This window comes from Dromaius novaehollandiae, chromosome Z, assembly GCF_036370855.1.
Source record: "Dromaius novaehollandiae isolate bDroNov1 chromosome Z, bDroNov1.hap1, whole genome shotgun sequence".
Lineage (NCBI taxonomy): Eukaryota > Metazoa > Chordata > Aves > Casuariiformes > Dromaiidae > Dromaius > Dromaius novaehollandiae.
In genome coordinates, this window is record NC_088132.1 from 83,959,306 (window position 1) to 83,975,946 (window position 16,641).

The 16,641-nt window shown below is 48.5% G+C and overlaps 1 protein-coding gene across 4 annotated transcripts in view; it reads left to right on the forward strand.

The window, feature by feature from the left end:
* The first annotated feature begins 3,554 nt into the window (after positions 1–3,554).
* The window catches only part of LOC135325029 (ras-related protein Rab-27B), a 30,160-nt gene continuing 17,073 nt past the window's right edge, over positions 3,555–16,641 (forward strand). The window contains exon 1 of one of the 4 annotated variants that reach the window (XM_064502391.1): positions 3,555–3,698. The gene's annotated coding sequence lies outside the window, so the exon portion shown is untranslated. Of the gene's footprint in view, positions 3,699–3,763; positions 4,052–8,578; positions 8,714–12,913; positions 13,006–16,641 lie in introns of those variants that run through there. The other 3 variants (XM_064502392.1, XM_064502394.1, XM_064502393.1) reach the window with 3 other exon arrangements.

Here is a 16,641-nt window from a genome sequence, read left to right on the forward strand (position 1 = left end):
AGACGCCAGGCCTCAAAGAGATGTTTGCTGACGGTTTGATCTCCTCCGTCTATGCGCACTGGGTATTCACCGGCGGAGACGGTGGCAAACAGACCAACAAGGACCAATCGATGAGTGTCACAACAGCTAAAGCTGGCAACCACTTTGATCTTAAACTGAACGACTCTGGTCTGCATGGAAGGTGCTTTTTTAAAAGCATGTGAGCAACATCAGTAAGACGACTTATTTGTTTGCTGTACCACTTAAAGAATGAGGATGCTCAGAAAAACTCTTTTTCTCACAGCAGTGGCAGTACCGTTTGGAAACACACTGCCAGTAACGAACCTGAGGGAAGTGCAGAAACCATTTACACAGACCTAAGTGGTTAGAAGTGCTAGAAAACGGTCCTAGACACAGGAACGGCGGCCAGAATAACCTCCCAGGATCAGGAAAGATTACTTGCAGCTGTTCTATTTTTGCAGGTATCTCTGGACACAGAATCAAAAATAGAAAAAATAATAGCAGAGGGTTCCTGCATATGCCAGTTGGTTATGAAACTCAACCTTTTGTTTCCAAGCTGCTCATGTTTTATATTAAAGCCTGGAGAGTGAATTTATTTTCATCTAATTATTAAAAAACTCCCAGCAAATCACCACTATCACCAGCTGACGTGCCCCTCTGAAGGCTAGAGCTACATCTTCTAAGGAATTTTGTACCCTGCTGAAATTCCCTGTGTAGCAAGAACAGTCTCTGCCCATCAGTGCAGCACATGCATCGCCCAGCGCAGGGAGTCAGCGGCAGGTAGCAGCGGCCTTAGCAAGGGGCACAAGAAGCTGTGGAAAGCTGCATCAGTGTGGACATAAAACCATGCCAGCTGAGTAGGGGGGTCAGGCACAGCGCAGTGCCATACAGGGATGAACACTATCTTCCTTCCCTTCTCCATTTTTCTGTTTTTCCCACTTGCGCTTTGCTCTCCTTTTTCCTTCCTGAAGCTACTTCTTCTGCTCATTGCTTTCTCCTGCTGCCCTGCTCCCTGCTTTCTCCCTTTGCCTCTTTGCTGCTTGATTTTGAAAGAATTTCCTTTCCTCCATTCAATTCTTGCCCTGCAATTCTCTCTGGAAATCAGCCAGCAGGCTAAACTGGAGCTATAACAGCTAATACTAAACAGATATTTTTTAGGAAGATTATACAATCTTATGCTTTAGAGTTTCTAGTGATTAGGGTGAGATCTTCCTGGGGAAAAAAGAGTGTTTCATCCTTGCCTACTGCACTATTTGTCCTACTTGCCTTTGATGCATCTCGTGCTATTAGAGACAGATGTCAGTTTGTACAAAAATTGGGTTGGAAGATGGGGCAGGACAGTCAAGTTAAGGACTCCCCAAACTGCAGTTCCAAGAGACCTTCATGAAAAACAGATGGGTTAAATCTATCACTCAGTCACTATTAGGATCAGAACTGCACAAACCAAAAGGTAAAGATGACAAAAAATTTAGCACGGTTTTAGCAACGCTAGTTCAGGACAATTTTACCGTGCCATAAACAGCCAGGCATCATGAGATACCAACAGAGCTTTTCATATTCAAGTCAGTAATAAATATGGAAGCAAGCTTTTTTAATTTCTCACTTGATGATATGTGTACCGATCTACCTAAGTGCACACTACTAACCCCAGTGGTATCTCAGCATTCCCTATCACTTCTCACCAATGATCTCCCACAAAAAATGTCATACAAAAAGCAGGAATTACACGCTAAGCTATAATTTCACAGTAGACTCCACTGAAACTATGGTGAATTCCAGCATTCTAGTGAAATTATTTGTTACTCTCTTTGTACATACAGTTTTGCTTCCCAAGGATTTGGCAACAAACTATAACCTTGACGAGATAAGTAAATAACATAATGAGAACACTTATTTTTCTGTAATGTTTTCCCTCATCCTTTCCCAGCTCTGCCTCTCCTTCCTATTGTGTCCTTATTTTTAAAGCAGATTTTTTTGGCCAAAACATGCTAGTATTATGTGCCGGTTCTCAGAAGTGTAGTACAAATTTCATTGCCATTTTTCATACAAATACTAATGCACTGAGGCAGAACGCATCCTGCTTTGTCCTGTGAATCTTCTCAAGTGGTCTGCAATAAAGCCATCAAGCTCATTTCAAGCTATGGTAAAGAGTAATGGTAAAGGGTGTATTATCTGCCAGGTGGTTTGCTATAGATCCCACCACGCAGAAACCGTTTTTGGTTTGTTTGTGAACATCTTTGTTGTAAAGAGGGATCCGATCTATCTTGTCTGCACTAAGTGTCCCATTAAGCGAGCCTTTACTAGGGATGGCTGATTCGGAAAGTTACACAGGGCTTCAAGCAGAAATATAGATATTTACAGTGTCCCAGAAACAGACCAGATACCCAAACAAGATTAAGCTCCCGTTGGACCTGTCAGTGTAGAAGTAATGACAGCCCTCAGTAGAAATGATTATCACTGTCAGGCTGCATTAGCTCACTGAAGTTACTCTATTCTTAGCGCTGCCCTGTGAAAATGCTTAAGAAAGAGCCACACTTGAGTTACAAAACACTGATTTTCCCAGTGACACCAAGTGATTGGATTAGCAGTGACTGGATTAGCACTTGATGAACTGTTACAGCTGCCCCGCTCCATCCTCACGGCATTGTAATATCGGCACGTCGGCAGGGTTTGAAACACAGCCTGAGCGACTAACTAGCTCCGATTCAATTGTGGGAACTGGGAGATGGATTAAAAGCCGAAAATTGAGTTAAGATAGCAAAGCTGTGGAAATAGGCCCTTGAAACGGCTGCCCCTCGGGATTTCCCAGGGTGGTAGGCAGGTCCGGGGAGGGCGCCGGGCTTGCCATCCGCCCCAAAGCCTCCTCCTGAGGGCTTTAATCAAAAACATTGGTTTTTACTCCAAAAGGAAAGCGGACCGCCCTGAGCTCTTTGGAGAAACGCCCGCAGGAGACGCCCCGGGGGCTGGAGGCCCTCCAGGGCCTGGCCCTGATGCTCCCATGTCCCCCCGGACTTGGCACCCTCTGCGCGGCCTTGGGCCCAAGGCGGTGGCCCCGGGCGCAACGTGGCGGCCCTGGGCCCGTTTTGGGAGACCGGCTCTCCCTCCACCTCAACGAGAGCAAAGATGCTGCTCAGGCCCTTAATTTCACCGCCGGGGCCTGTCAGCTAAAAGCCAGGCGCCATGACGGCGAAATGCTTCACCGGGTTCGGACCAAAGCCCAAGCGCCAGGAGAAGGCATGGTTCAAACGGGGGGTGAGATCCACCTGGAAGCCCCTTCTCCTGGGGCCGTGGAGACCGAGGCCTGGGCCGCCCGGGGGGCAGCCGCCATCTCGGGGGAGCAGGTGCCATCCCGCTCCGAGGCCTCGCGGCGCCATGGCGCGGTCTCCTCACAGGAGGGGAGGCCCCGAGGCGTCAAATAAACCAAAGAAATGGGTATTTTTCCCTCAGGTTTCTGAATGTCTGGCGAAGCGGTGTGGACACAGGTGGCGTGGGGGGGATCTGAGGTGTTTCTGCGAGGAAACCCCCGCGCTCCCCCGCAGGCAGCGGGGCCGGGCGGGCGCAGCCAGGCCGCGGCAGCAACGCCTCCGCCGCGGCGCCGCCCGGCGCTCGGCTCCCGCAGAGGGAGGTGCTCGGCGCCGCGCCGCGCTCTTCGCCGCCGCCCACAGCCAGGCCGGACGCGCGGCGCCGCCGGCGAGCAGGTCTGCGCTGCCGCGGGCGGGGGGCGGGCGGGCAGGGGCGCCCTCGCCGCCTCCCTCGGGGAGCCGGCGCTGGGCGGCAAGGGGGAGGGCGGCAAGGGGGGCCGCCGAGGCGGAGGCGGCGCCGCGGCGGCCCCCGGCCTCAGCCCGCGGGCGCCTGTGGGGGCGGGAGGCGGCCGCGCGCTCCGCCGGCTCCCCGCACGCGGCCCCTGCGGGGAGGGTTGGGCGGGGGGAGCCCCGGCACCGCCGCGGCGGCGACAGCGGCGGCCCCGGCCTGGGGCGAGAGCGGCGGCGGCCTGCGGAGCCCGGCTGCGCCGTGCGCTGCGCTTGAGAGTGGACTTAACCCGCCGTCTGCTGTAAGTGCGGCGGGCTGCGCTCCCGCAGGTGCCCCGGCCGTTACCTAGCGCGCTTTTCCTCGCTTTTCCTCGCTTTTCCTCGCTTTTCCTCGCTTTTCCTCGCTTTTCCTCGCTTTTCCTCTCCCTTTTAACTTTTCGTGCTCCTCCGCTAGCCTGAAGTGAGTTTAAAGATGCCGTTTCACTCCAGGGGTGCCCAAATGTGGTTCTTCCGAAACGGCTTGCCCATCAGCTGCACCCCCTGATTTCCCTGGGGGACGAGGCTAGAAACCTGCCCGGGCACCAGCGGCGGCTGCTTTTCCATCTAAACATTTAGCTGCTTCAGAAATGCTGTGAACAATATTGTTATTGTTAATGTATGCTAAGTAGTGTTTTATACCTAATAGATCGGGTTGTTGCAGAGAAGCGTCTTTCACTTTTTTTATGCACTTGCGGTGATGGTGGAAACACATTTTGTCCTTAAACCTGCAGCCAGGCGCAACTTCTGCGGAGTATTTGTGTGTTTGTGCGCGACGGTGGCGGAGGGAGAGGAGTCAGGTACACGGATAGCACGGGAGCAGTTTGCCTCTTCTGAACCCTCATGCAGAAATTCCTTCGAAATAATTCCGGACCTTGGGCAATAGGGGGAAAAAATTGCCGAGGCTTAAATGAGTTGCACGCTTGCAAGCATGTGGGGGAGATGCCCGTGCGGCGGCGCGGGGAGGCTCTGCGAAACCAGGGTGTCGGGGAGGCTCGAGCAGCTGCGGAGCGGCAGCTCGCGTCCTGTGCTGCTTATTTTTGTCCTGGGAGAAGCAGCGATGCATTGCAGCGTGCTGGAGGGCGCGAGCGGGGGAGCGCAGCGCGTGCCTGGGCGCTGCTGGAGCGCCTGCTCTTGCGGTCTAAAAACTGGCGTAAGAGCGTCTTGGAAAAACGCACTGCCCTGGAGAACATGGCACACGATACTCACCTGTGCGTCTGGGAGTCCTGCATGCCAGTAGTCTCAGTTTGCATCTGAAGCAGCTACCTTTTTTTTAATTTCTCCTGAAAAGCTGTTTTTTCTTACCGTCCATGCATTGCAGCCTGAGATTTCCAAGCTCCTATCTCGTGGGTGTCTGAGGGTTGCTGCAGAGGAGATCGTGTGTGTTGTGCTGGTTCCTGCACAAGCTTTAGTTTTGCTCTTTCTTTCGTCGAGGAACAAAAGCAGGAGTAATTTCGACAGAAGGGCCGTGTTTTGCATTTTGTGTGTTGAAATGTGGCGTGGGGAAGCAGCCTTCGGTAGTGCCAGGCAGCAGGATTGGATATGATTCAGGTGGCTTTAGGGAATAGCTGGAGCCTGACATACTGCACCGTCCCCCCAATCCCTTCACACACACATAAAAGCCGAAGAAATGAATTGACCACCTTGAAGGTCCCCCTGATTTGACCAGAATTTGACTGTTTGTTTCCAGGTCAGTGTTCGGCATTGCTCTGGTTAATGTGGCATTCTGCAATAACCAGGCAGTGTGGAAACGTGGAAAGTTTCTGTAGTCTAAAATACAGCAGTTTTACCAGGCAACAAATAATTCTCTGGAGTGGTTGACAGAGAGTGGACCATGTAACCTTGAAATTTCATGTTAGAAAAGGAGATTTAAGCTTCCTGTTTCCTTTTAAATCTTGAAGAACTGACTGATTCCCGGAGATCAGCGTGCATCAGCCGGCTGTCCTGGCGCGGAGGTAGGTCTCAGGAAAGATCTGGCAGTGGAGTGATAAAACTTGCTGCCGATCTTGCTCGTGGCAGCTCCTGCTTCGCTCCCCGTGCTTGCTGTCAAAACCTCTCACGTACTCGTCTGCGCCCAACGAGCCCCGCGCCGCTGGCACGAAGCAGGCTGAGCGAGCGTTAATCGGGGTGAGGCCAGAAACGGCTCTTTCTGGAGAGACAGGGAAAGAGCCAGCCGATGTGAAAACTTTGGCGTTTGTTTTTCTCATTTCTGGCTGCCGTGTCCTTGTGCAAACAGCCCTGCCGTGGTGCAAAGCGAGGGAGAAGCAAACTTGGGAGTTGTGATCCCCCGCGTGCCGTTGCCTTTGGAGGGAGAAGGAGGCACCCGAAGATTTTTCTCCCCCCTCGTGTAGCCTCCATGGGAAGAGAGAGCTAACTTTCCCCTCTGCTATTCTAAGGGGTTAAAATTTCTGGGATAATGGTGCGTGTCTGAGCAGCACAATAGACTTATCCTAAATTCCTAAAACCTTTCATGGAATAATCAGATTGCTTCAGTGTGCACGTAAGATTGTCTGCGGTACAAAGAAGAAATAATTTACTGTTTCAAAGGCAGCGACTTAAACATATAAAAGCCACTAGTGTATTAGAACTGATGACTTTCTATCTCGGGAAACCTTCTTTACAGTTGACAGTCCTTAAAGAGCCATGATAAATAGGATCAGATTATTTGACAAGCCAAACCATTCTGATCGCTGTTGTACGTTTTTATTTAAACAGAATGGCGCAGGGAATGTAAATCTGCCTTAACATATTGAGGGGGGTGTCAGCCGCTATTGTGGCTTGCTGTTGTTGCTGCAGTCATTGTTTGAGGCACAGAGTGCCCGGAGCTCTCCAAGCCTGTCCTAAGCAGCGTGGAGCAGAAGCCCTTCGCTTTCCGCTGTGCCAGAGCTCTTCCTTACCTGGTCATCAGCAAAAGAGAAACTGCCTCGAAGATTGCAGAAGGGTGCCTGGCGAAGCGTGGATCAGACGTAGCTTGTAGCGGAGCTCTGTTCCCTTCCCCGCTATCGGGCATAAAGCGAGTGTGTGAGCAGGAGGGCCGGCTCTGCATCTCAGAGCCTTGCAAAGCTGCTCCTCAGCCACTGAAAAGCCGGAGTGTTTCGGATTACCCCCTGCATAGGCCCAGCGCACAGCGAGGGAGTTTGTGACGCTCGTGGAAGCTCAGGGTTAAAGGAACTGAAAACCCAGCCCGAAGAGTTTGGGAAAACCAGTGATGTATATAAGTATGTACCTGTCAAGAGCATAGCCTGCTGATAGCTTAAGCTGCTGTAACACCAGCTTCACTTTTTATTCACTGTGAGAAGATGTATTCCCTGGTAAGACCACAGCCAAGATTGCAGAGGTTGCTTCTGGCTGGTTTTGTTTTGCAGGAGGCCTGTGTAAGATAGCAAAATAGATTCAGGACTTCAGGAGAGCACTCAGTCCCTGCTCCTGTCCCGAGCAGGATCAGCTGTGTCTAAACCGTGTTTTTCTAAGCTTTTGAAGACCTTCAGGGATGGGTTTGCCAGAGTCCCTAATGATTTGCTAGGAAGCTTGTTCTTTAAGTGCAACTGAAATCTCCTTGTTGTAATTTAAGCACAGTAGAAGTAGGAAACAGATGATCACTGTCCTCTTTGTAGGTGTGTTTCAGCTGGGGAGTGTTGAGCATCTGCCACCCTGAAAGAAGCCGGTGGGAGCTGGGAGCATTACTTTTCTTTCTAAATGAGGTTGGAAGCGGCTATAATTGGGTGTCTGTACAGGGCAGCCTCAAACAAGCAATTGCCTTTGAAAAGCACCGTACACTGAGTTTAGCTCCTGTTATCCACAGTCAGACAGGGAAAGAGTTTCCATTGCACAGTGATAGCTCAAATTAGATCCCTTTTTTAGGAAGGGCATACCTATTAGAAGGACTGTCTGCTTTAGAGGAATGGTGCTCATCCTGGAGTGATAAGGATTGTACATGGGCATGGTTGTTCAAGCACTGGGAGACCTTTTTTCTCCGAAGAGTGTCAGTGAGACAGTGATGGGTTTCAGCTCCGTAAGCGACAGCTAGCTCTGTTGGCTCGTGGGGCAACTTCTCCATGCCCTAAAGAAAAGCAGAAATCGCCTGGTGCTGCTTAGAAATAGTTTAGTCAACCCGGTGACCACAGTGGCAGCGTGCTCTCCGCGTTGTCCCTTGCTGTGCTGCGAAGTCCTCTGAAAGGCAGAAGTACGGACTCGTCCTTCGTGCCCTTTTAATCCAAGGCCTCAGCGCTCTGAGCTGGAGGCAACGTAGGTCTGCGGTAGCTGCTTTCGTCTGAGTAGATGTGCTGTCTTCACGTGACGTTGCAGTGCATTAACTGGTGGCATTTGAGCTTGTACACTTAGCAGAGGGATGCAGTCACTTGCTGAAGCTGAAGTGTCTGTCAAACACAGCTGTAGTGGCTGTGACAGTCTGAAGGCATCAGACAGAAAGGTTTGAGAAGAGCTGGATGCAGCAGGACGCACAGACTTTGGCTGCGCTCTGGGACTTGCTGGTGCGGGACAGCCTGAAAGTGCTCTGCACCTTGTTGTGGACCCAAGCTTGACCCACTCAGGAGTTGGGCTGACAGGACAGGGCTGAGCACAGCACCCAGACCCTCAGCCTGGATGGCCAAATCGTGGTCATAGCAGATGTAGTGGCCAGCAGTACCCATAGGAAACAGGCTTGAGGTGAAGCTGATGGCTAAATCTGCTCTTCGCTTTGCAGCGCACGCATTTCATGGTAGTCCCCACGTTTCCCCTGCAGACGAGGAGCCGTCTGGGATCAGACTTCCAGCACTGGTTGTATCTTCACTATTGCTTGAGTGTCATCTCCTTGCTCAGGCTCTGACTCTGGTGCTCTCAGCTTGGCTGCAGCTTCCAGAGCTTCCAGCTTCCAGCTCCTCCTCAGCCAAGAGCACAAGAAAGGTGTTGGCTGCCACCGTATACTTCAGGTAGGCATTTTCTGTGTGATAGGTTTTGGCAATCTTCAAAACCTCTTTTTCTTTTCCTTCCCTCCCCTAAATTTAGTTCCAAAGTGGAACTTTTTTTTTTCCTCCTGCATTTCAGAAGTTACTTGAGAGAGGAAGATTTGACAGCTCTGCTCGCTGTTTCTGGCCCACTGATATGCCTGTTTTTTCCATCTATTTTTTCCTCTACTGTGGCTAGCCCTTAACCTGCAGGCAGTACAAAACAGAAATCCTCCTAGTCTTAGTCCTGGTTCAGACTTCACCGTTTGTACTTCTTCATGAAGATGCTCCAAAAGACAGGTTTGCTTTTGATTTGAGGATCAGTTAGAGAGCTAAGGATGGCCCCTGGCTGATCATGTTCAGCCCTCCATTCCCCTGCTGCTTCCCAAATTATTTTAGAAAGGACATTAAAAAGGATCCACGGTAACAAAATTGAGCTCTCTCAGCTAATCTTTGCACTAACTAATTGTAAAACAGCATAAATAACTGCTTTCTGTCAGTGGAGCAATGCTGTTTCACACCATCTGAGGACCTGGACCCAGCTCCAGGCAGGCTTTCCTAGATGTGGGGTTGGCTTTCCTCCCCCCACCCCTTGCTCTTTATTCTGTCGGTGGCTGTTCGCTGCACATATTGATTCATGTATGCAGGAGGAAGCGTGGTGTTATAAAAAACACGAGTAGCTGGCAAACGTTCAGGTCTTTTAGATGTAATCATCCAGTTTGGAGTCTTCATCAGCATAACAGGGTTCCTAAATTTAAATAGAGATCTGGAGAAATATGGTAATGAAAAATGGTGTAACAGTCCTGCGCTTTGCTGCGAAGGCCGGGTTTTGTCAAAGGAGTTTTACAGAAGATTTATGATGAGTTTTGGATTCAAAACATGAATTTGATAAGGTCAGGGAGAGATGAAGTATGGATAATGATATCTCGTTGCTGCAGTTAAAAGGGAAGTCTAACCCAGTGCATGTCTTTCAGATAACTATATTAGCTCATAAATTTTCACAGCATTTATTTTTTTCCTGACACGCAGGCAGATAAGTAGCATAATGAATGGTGGGTTTCGCTTGCCTTCAAATGAGCATGAGAGACTCAGAGGGTCTGAACAGCAAGTCGGCAAAGAGCTGTGCAAAGTCTCTCCTTGAATTTACGGCAAGTTGGAGCGCGTTGGTAGGGTGTGAAGTGGCTGTGCTTGTACCAGCGGTCCTGTTACCCCGTTACCCATCGGTTTACGGGAGGTGGTTCCTTGGGCGCGGTTAGTCCGTGCTCAACTTCTGGGTTCCTTCACAGGTGACTGTGTGACTCTGTTATATGAGATCTTGTTCAGTAAGCCAGGCTTTCTTCCTGCTTAAAATATTCCTATAAATCCTGTTTTCTCTTGTTTTCTCCTCCTTTTTGAGTTGTGAACAAAGGGTTAGAGTATTTATCGTTTGGGTCACTTTGCGGTCGCAGGGTCGTGCTGCCTTGTCCAAAACCCGTCTCTGGTTTGTGTGCTTTGCAGGTGTTTTCCAAGTTACCAGTTTTTTCTAGTCAGCAGCAGTTACATTTGTGCAGCCATTGAAGTGTGATAGACAGGATTACTCGCTAAATACCGGCCTACCGCAGCACAGGCAGCGCAGAAGCCGCTCTTACGCTTACCGAGCAGGTTTCTGCAAAGGTAGAAGGGAGGGAAGTTCACATGGTCCCTTGTGTTATAATTAAGCTCTTACCCTGCGTTTGGCCTAGCAGGGAAAAGCACTGGGGTAATTTTTTAATACAGCTTTTGGAAACATTTGGGCGAGGTCTTTGCCTTCTTTGCCTTTTTTTTTTTCTTTTTTGTAGTGCATTTGTTTTCCATATTGGTTAGTACTGAAAAACGACTGAATTAGTCACTGCTCTCCCTCGGCCTCCCAGATGTGAGCGTGACTCTCGGGTGTGCGTGCGTTACGGGAGAGCTTTGGTGGAGCCTTTAGCGGGAGGTAGCGCGGGGGCTGGAAGGGGGGGGTTTCGGCGCTGCCCTTCCCCTCCTGGACGATGCCCCGTGGTCGCAGAGGATGCTGTTTGAGAAGGGACCCCCAAGGCTGTGGGTATGTGATTAGCAAACATTGACGGGTATGGGTAGCTTAGAGCATGCTTTTTACTTTATTCTGAATAATCTTTGTGGGACGTGAGATGGAGTGGATGGTTTATAACACGTAGGAAATGTCTGATGCTCGCCCACGTATTTAAAAGGTGATAGCTGAGTAATTTTTGCATCGCAGGACGAGTTTTGCTAGTCCCACTCGTGTGCATGCTCGTCGTGGGCTCCTTGAGACCCGAACGGGGTCTGAAAGATAAAGTGCTGATGGCTTCTTTGCAGGGCCGCGTGTCAGCAGCGAGTAGCTGGGCGATAAATTGGCCGTCTTAACTACGGGGTTGACAGAAATCGGTACGAGCGTGCTGTGGAGTAGGCCTTTGTATCGCTGATACGTTCGGATGTCTGGAAGTTGGAAGTGCATTTATTTGAAGAAACACTTTAAAAATGCAGTGTGTTCTGTATATATTCCTTTCCCTGTTACAAAGGATGTCCTGGCTTACTAGAAGCGAGTAGGACGTGGCTGTGACTTGCCAGGAGTTTTTGCAAGCTGGAGACTGAACTTGTCTGCATGCAAGTGCTGCGAGGCACCAGCGCCCGAAAACGTTTCTTTCAGGCAAATGCTGTATCTGTGATGCATTGATGCACATTGCACCTATATGACAATGATTATGTAGGCCTGATTTTGAACAGAAAAGCCGGCTCCCGGTGTAACTCCAGCAGGTTGTTTGCTTTTGAGAAAAAAATGTTTGGCTCGTTGTGGACCGTTGACGTGGCCGCTGCGAGGCTCCGCTTTTTCGGCAGATGATTGCAGACAAAGCGTAGCGTGATGCTGGTGTTACTGGGTGTTTTTTTATCTTATCATTCCTACATCCTCTCGCTCACACAGTATCTGCGATGCTGCTTTCTGGTAATGCGCTCATAAATTTAATTCTCCGTCCGCATTCGGCTTTGCCTTCCACGCTTTCCTCTACCTCCTTTTGGTATGGAAAGAGGTGACTAACATGACTGCTTTAATGACTTTGGTGTTAATAATCCCATCGGTGTGGAGCTCTGTCCTGGAAACTCCTGCGCTGATAAACGTTGCCCCTCAGCAAAGCAGTAACAGGTTATTTGGGGCTTTTTTGTGGGGTGGAGGTGGAGGGTGCAGGGACGGCTGGAGTTCAGCTCTCCAAAAAGCGTGCCGAGGCCTCTGTGGTTTAAAACAGACGTGATAGACAAGAACACTGGGGGAAGAGCTTTCTTGGGAGTATGGTTAAAATTGCTCTAATTGGGGTAAAGCAAGTGTGGCACCTGGGAGGTCTTGCTGTCCTGGTTAGTCCTGGAAAGTGTAGCATGTGGCAGGGATTTCTGGGGTGCTTTGGGGAAGTTGGGACAGATTTACTGAGTACATGTATATACAGGGGTTTTAGTGTTTCATGGTGTTTTTTTTTCTTCCGTTAGCCACATTTTTTCCTTGCATATTCTGATTTCCTGGTATTCCTAAAAAAGCCTGGAGGAGGCTTTCTGTTCGTGTTGCAGAGCTTTGTATTTCTATTTAAAGGATGTAGCTGAAGGATTTCAAAGACCAACCTCTCCCTGGTTTATATTAGGAAGTCTTTCTGCTACAGCCCTTACGATGTCTTTGGGAGGATGGATGGAGCTAGAAATAACGCGTTTCCAAAACTGCCTTTACATCCTGGCTCCGGTCGCCCGCAGCGAGGGTGTTTGCATCTCCTGGAAGGGACTCGAGCGGGAAGCTTGGTAGGCGCCCGGTCCTCCCACGGAGCCGCCTCGCCGGGCTGGCCAGCCTTGCTTCGCGGGAAATCTCCGTGCAATTGTTGATTTCCTTTATTCATCAGAAAGTTAACGTCTGTGGGGTGTTTGGGAATGAGAAGGGGGTGTTTTTGGTGATGGCGTGTCAAACATGCTTCATGCCTCCCTGTCTCACAGGACCTTTCCAAAGGAAGGTTGACCGGCGTTGGTTCCTGATTTTTTGGATGCATTTGGGGTATTTTCGGCTATGGCTAGGCTCTTGGAGCAGCATTGCATTTTATTCAAGTATCACATTTGCATCAGATGCTGGAGTTTCTAGAGGCTGTCAGAAAAAAAAAAAGGGATGCGGTGAGGGTCTAATCGTGCTGGAGGAGCCGGACTCCAGCCTCGTGCAGCAGAGTCGGAAGGAAGCGAAAACCCCCGGACACTCGCTGCGGTGGGGAGCCAGATAGGCTCAGCGTTGGCCAATTTGAGTAAGTAATGGTTGCTCTATATGCCTGGGGTACCTCTGATACCGTCATCCACAGGTTGGCTCTCAGGGCCATCACTGATTTTATTTATTTATTTATTTAATTTCATTTTATTTTTTAAAGCTTAAATGAATAGTAGTTTTGCTGCAGAGGAGTTGAATCTCTTGCTGACCAGCTGCTGGTACAACATGCGCGCTGTGCTTTATATCCTGCACTTCCCAGAGCTAATGCTATTTATACAACATTTTTCTTTGTTGGGCTTTTAACTAATTGTGTGTCAAGGGAAGTAAAATCTTATTTCTGGAGCTGACTTTTCTCTCTGGAGCATAACTTTTCCTTGATGATATTCCCATAAGCAATTTGTATGAATGTAAAGATGTCCTCCTTTCAGCGACTCTCCATTAATGAGCAAAAGCATTATCAGAGCATCTAGTAGGTTGTATATTTGATTAGGAGATTTTTCTTGTAAAGATTAAAAACCTGTAAAGTTTGACATTCAGAAGTTTGAACATTTTTCTTTAAACATTCTTTCCCAAATTCTGAGAGGATAAAAATGTTTAAAGAGCCATGTTTTTAAATTACGTTCGCCACAATTTTAGCGTGCTTAGTTTTTGTTTTTAATATACCTCTAAACATCTTGAAATGAGAAGGATTTTCTGAACTGAAACCATTTTTCCTCAGACTTCAATTTGTTCCCAGCCACAAATATTTTTCTTTTCAAAAGCAACTTAGATTTCAGTTAATTACCATTTCCCCAATTTTTAAGGAACAGACTGCAAGTGGAAGAAGAAAATCAGGTCTGCAGCTCTTCTCCCTACGTCCCTTTCCGTGCTCGGAGGTGGGTCTTCCAGGACACGCATGAACCTGCTCATTGATCTGCCGGGGAATATATGGAGGCAGGAGTGGATTTCCTTCAGAGGAGAAGTAGTAGCTTTCTCTGTAATTTATGGCGTGCCAAAGGAAAATGGTCATTAGTAAAAACTGGGTTAGAAACCTCAGCAAAATTTGCAAGCGCTGCTGCGGGTGACCGCGTTGGCGTTGTCGGGTACCGCTGCGGCCGCCAAGGATGCTCTTGGGAAAGTTCAGGAAGGGTGTTGGGAAAATTCACTGAAATCCAGCTTTGAATTCCCATTTTTTGCATGCTCCAAGTGACGCATTGGCCTGAAGCTCGCACTGGTGGGTTGGAGGTACTAGTCTCTGAGCGGTGGAAAGCTGCATGCAGTGAAATGTGTCCACCAAAGTGTGTTTTCTTCAAATTCAGTGTTTGGTACAAAGCTGCAGAGCAAAAGCATAGTGTCAAAGTAGTAGATCTTCCTCTCCCTAAAGGTTATAGCTAAATGTCTTAAGGTGAGGTTGATTTATTTGAAGCTATATCGAGAAAATGCTCTCTGGAGGATCTGCTGACAAGTGCCACGTTTTAAATAATCTCTTACTCTGTAGTTAGAGAACATTACGTTGGGATGGAAAAAATAATCAATCATGAAGCTGCTTCTGGTCTAGATGGCAATCTTATCTGCCCAGACAGCAAAATGGCATTTTTTAAATCAGGTTTAGTCTGACAGGTCCTGCTGGCCTTGCTCCGTGTGTCTGGGGAGGATGAGTCAAGCGAGGGGCTGGCACGCTCACCGAGGAAGACCACCCTTGGTTAGGGATAACCCATATGCTAAAGGGGCAGGTTGTCACCTACCACGTTGTCCTCCCGCTCTGGTCGCCCACGTGTCTGATATTGCTATTTTTGTGGGGAAAAGCCTCCCTGAGCCGTGTGATCTCCATGGCTGCCGGGCGCTTCTGTCCAGGCTAGAAGTGGAAGAAAATATTATTTGGCATCTTGAAAGAGGAGATCCACCAGCCCAGTGTGCTCCAGGTTGACTCTGTCCTGCCGGACGGAAAGCAGAAGACATGGACATGCACTCAGTGTCCTCACTGTAGGTGACAGTGACCCACTTATGGCAAAATTAATTCCCATAGGATGTATTACAACTTCAAACCCATAAATGCTCTGAAGATGGTGGGAACCTGAAAGTGAAGAAGTTAGATACAAGGCTTTTTTTCCCAATATCATTGTGGAAAATCATGAATTGAGGTGCTTTGTCTGAACAATACAAGACTTTCCCATTGCAACCCAGGACTATTTCTCTTCTGTAGCTTGATCTATTGAGACATTTAAAATTAAAGTTGAGTAAAAGAAAGTATATTGTTCTTCACTTAAAATGCCTTGTTAATAACCTTTTAATAGAAAATTTTGAAGTCTTTTGCAGATTTTCAGTAAAAGAAATTGTCTTGCAATAATTTTGTTTTTCTTTAAGAAAAACCCCAAACCTGCTTCATTTAAGAACCTAACTTTGTTTCAGACATTATGGAGTATGTTTTTTATTGTACATATTATTTATTTAAGTTAACATCTGTCATAAGGCAAATGGAAACATTCAGAATTGCCAAACTCGGTTAATTACAGACACAGTTAAAAGCAAATTTAGATGTTTATCTAACAGTAATTATTAGCAATAAGTAATAATTTTAGCTCTTTCGTTCTAAATGAAATTGAAGTCTTAATGGCAAAATTGCCTGTGGAACAGGAACCTGGTTTGCTGCACTATGAGCACTTTGCGAGTGTAAAGATGCTTAGGAAAACGTGATGGAAGCAGACCAGTGCGGTCTGTGAAACCCCTGTGCACTCATCTTTTTTGGAAGCGCGCTTTCCCCGTCTCCGTCCATAGCTGACCGCGCTGGCTCTTTCACCTTGGCAGGGACGAATTTACGTGGTGGCTTCGGATTCACATTTGAGGGAATAAAGCACCTTTGTGCAGCGTGATGCGGTTTCGCTTCCCTGTCCGGCGTGCAGGACGGAGGCGGTGGAGTCGGCGTGATGTCCCCGGAGGACCTCGGCTCCGAACGGAGAATTACGCAGCGGTGACGGCGGGGAGCGACCGCTGTGGTTAGCGCTGGAGCTGCGGGAAGGCTGCGCCGCGCTTGGAGCCCCAACGTGCAGAAACGTTCTGGGGAGGCAGCTGGTGCTGGGAGTAGAAGTGCCAAGTGCTTCCTCGTGACAGACTCACAGAAATAGTTTTTTAGTCATACCAGTCTGATGCAAATTTTGCTCAGTGTTTACAGATCTAGTAAATTCTGAATATTCATCTCCGCACATTTGCCTGTGTGCACTACGTGGCAAGGAGAAGGTGCAGCTCTGAAGAGCACGGAGGTTTGGGACCAGTGCCTAGCCTCCAGTTAATATTTCATACAGTCAAGTGGGGAGAAAATCATTTCCCAAGATGCCTTCCTCTTTCTGATTTATTGAATGAAATATCCAAAGAACAGTTATTTTGTTGACCAGAAAAAAATTGATTTTAATAATCCTCAGACTTCTGAGGAGCTGCGTGAAGAGGGGGAAACTACCCTTTCTGCCTGCGTGGAGCCCTGTGGTGTGCCTGAAATGCAGTGTTTTGGTTTCATTTGAAAGTATAGTGAGTGTCTCATTGGAGGGGACGAGAGTGAAACAGTCAGAATTTACCACACTTTTCATAGTAGAGCAGCTTTTACCGGTTAAGAGCTGGTTGGGGTTTTCGTTTGTTTGTTTTTCTGTTCTTTTTCCTCCAGTAGAGCACCTTGCCTATCAAGTTTGAAACTTCTCGTGGAAAGGCA